Below are 3,305 nucleotides of genomic sequence, written 5' to 3' on the forward strand. Positions count from 1 at the left end.
TTTGACGAAATTTGAAATATCTTTAAAAATAGTTTAGGAATCCAAATAATTCACTGAAAAATGCTATGAACTTGTGACGACCTTTACTTTCTATTTCTAAAAAGAAAAATGGAATTTGATCAACTTAATAAAATCAGGATGTTACAGGGCTAGAAGGTGACGGCGAGGTTTGACGTGCACAGATCAAATCATGTTTTCCCAATCTAGTTTGCGATCCTTGGATCCGCTCTGAGGAGGGGTGTAGTTAGGACACTCCTTCTTAAAGTGACGGGGTTGGTGGACTGAGAAACGGACGACCAATGTACTGTGTTAGCTAATGGTGGATGGGTAAGGCTACGTATTGCAGTCTGGGGGTGGATGTGCACTTGCAGCCCTAGTAAACACAAATTCCTAACTATGCTACTGCCCGTTTTCTCCACATATCAACATGTTTTATGTCACACCCCGGACCCGGTGTCGGTGGTTTCTAAGTACTTAACACCGAATCTGATGCGTGGGCGGGAAAAGTAAAAGAAAATAAAACAATTTCAAATACTTTTTCAGAAATTATAAAAATAAAGAAAATAAAATGTTTACCAATAACAAAACAAATACAAAGACAAAAAGATGAGCCCTTGCGATCTATCTCACTTTTAATCTTCCGTAACTCTTCTAAACTCTCAAACACGTCAGCTAAACGTTACCGTTACCGTAGTCTTCTAGAAACACGAGTCCTCGTACGAACCTGAACAATAGTCTATAGGGGTCAGTAGGGTCAAACCTCTTAAGTTATACTTAACTACGTCGCACAACTAAGTTATCAAGCATCAAACAATACTTTAAATAGATAACGATAATTTGATGCATAAATGCTATTGCACTCCCTCCATTTTATTACTGGCTAATTAGTTCATACATCCAAGACATATGTACCTACATGTTCCATACTGTGTAGATGTCTCGAATATACGACCTAATAAATCAGTAATATATAAACTCCAGTACCTCTTTTGTTAGTCTTTTGTTAACATCATGATCCCTAGTCCCGAAACCCGAAAGATCGTTTTATCGACTCATACGTCGAAGGGGGCATACTTTCCCCACTCATTTGCACAAGTGGGCTGATCATAGCTACTGGAAGTCCTCATGAGGAAACTCAACTACACAAAATGTATATATTCTATCGATCTCATTCACACCTGTTCATTATCCTCACAATTCCTCACAATGTGTTATGTATGCAATTGAATATCAATGCGCGTAATATAATATTAAACATGTTTTTTATAGAAAGCAGTAACATCGATCACATAAATCAACGATATCACATACTTTATCGAAAACGATAACAAGTAAGAGTTATATCACTCAATGGCAAACAATTCACCGATTTCAATAATAATCTAATTATCAATTTAAATAAAGGTTCCCCGATAGAGACCCTACTTGAAATCCAAGCGTTAGTTCTGATGGCTAACAAAATTAGTAACACTGTGACACGCTTTCTGAAATCCTTATCCTTCTGCTTCTGGAATTGCAAGCGTTCATTGAATTCCTTGTACCGGATCTTTATTCCGATAAAGTCGTTGAACACATTAAAAAGTGACCAAGTTCTCGGAATTGCTCTAGGCACCCAAACACCAATGCAACATTAAATAGAAATTCAAAATAAAAATAACTCAAAAAATAATTTCCCTTTTAAAAATAGAAAACTGAAATTTCAAGATATTACATTTTATCTTTTAACGAGCAAAGGCATACCCTCCGACAAGTGGCCAGGATGAGCACCAGTAGGGTTGTAGTGGAATGGAGCTGCGTTTGCATTCAGGTGGGCTAGAGGAGCAACGCCTACCATCGTAGGTAAAAGCTGCATGGGCTCCGACAAGTGGCCAATATGAGCAGCAACGAGGTTGTAGTGGAATAGAGCTGCGTTTGCATTTAGGTGGGCCGGAGGAGCAACGCCCGCTGCATGACTTTAGCCTTATAATATTTTACTTTATTTTATTTTATTTTATTATTATTATTTTTTCATAGAGAAAGGACATTTGACCTTATAATAACCAAAGAAGGAAATTACATATACATGACATACTTGAGGAAGGCCAAGTAAGAATTAAGCCATACTGGCTACCCTGGAGTAACCTAATGCGATCACCATATGATCAAGCACAAAAGAATAGAGAACAATACCCTAACTTGCTTGCAAACCTAGCTTAGTAAAACACAAAACCTAGAATAACCCTACGCACATGGGGTTGCCTTAGGTTCCTCAATCAACATATTAGAGAACCTAAAAATTCTAAATTTTTTACTAAAACTAGGCCCAAACCACACTAAACTCAGCCCCTTGCCCAACACCATGGAACCCTAAATGAGACATAGCACACCGTCGTCAACCGCTCAACCTGTCGTACTCGTTTGAAACTCAATTGTCGACTGCACTACCGGCCAACTCGATCTAAAACATAAGAGAAGAGAGACGCCATTCCACAACCATCCAAATCAAAAACCAGTGGCCACAACCACCATCGACCGACATGTCGAACTGGAGATCGAAACCAACGCAGACATGACTTACCACCTCGAAGCCCAACCGCGCACGACATCCACCTCTTTCACCGTTCAAACCCAACATGCCTAACCTCATCCATCCTTAAACAGGTTGCAAAACCAGAACGGATCGAAGACTCATCCTTACTCCGACCAACAAGGGTTGGACGCCCCGTCCAACGATAGCGAAAGACACGACACCGGATAAGGAGGTATGCTCTCAGCGTTCTCTCTCTAGGGTTTCTGTACGTATGATGCACGGTATTGATGATACAAAATTGAAAAATAACATCATGATAATTATCTTTACAAAATGATGATATAATTTGAAAAAACAATTGCTATAATAGTGCGTCTATTGCCACCCCACAAATTATTTTACTTACCCCACATTCTCTTCACACCTCATTTATATATATTTTTAATTGTAAGTTTACTTTGTTCACCCACTTACAATACCTAAAATACCATTTTCTCAATTCTACTTTGTTCATCTTGCATTCTTTTCTCACTCATTTGCAATACACACAATATTAAGCTATTTCAATAGACATTGAACTCCAAAAAGAAAAAGAAATTGAAGAAAACCATAACATTAATATTATTTGTTCTGAAAGTATAATAAATAAAATCACCAACTGAAGAAAAAAAATCGAGTAAAGTGATAGACAGAGCATCAACAAAGAAAAAAAGAAAAAAAAATACAAACAGTTCATATATCACCTTATCTTCAGGTTACATGCTAGCGTCTACAGACTCCATAGAATGACCGAATA

The sequence above is a fragment of the Fragaria vesca genome, linkage group LG6 (assembly GCF_000184155.1).
Source record: "Fragaria vesca subsp. vesca linkage group LG6, FraVesHawaii_1.0, whole genome shotgun sequence".
NCBI classification, from domain to species: Eukaryota; Viridiplantae; Streptophyta; class Magnoliopsida; order Rosales; family Rosaceae; genus Fragaria; species Fragaria vesca.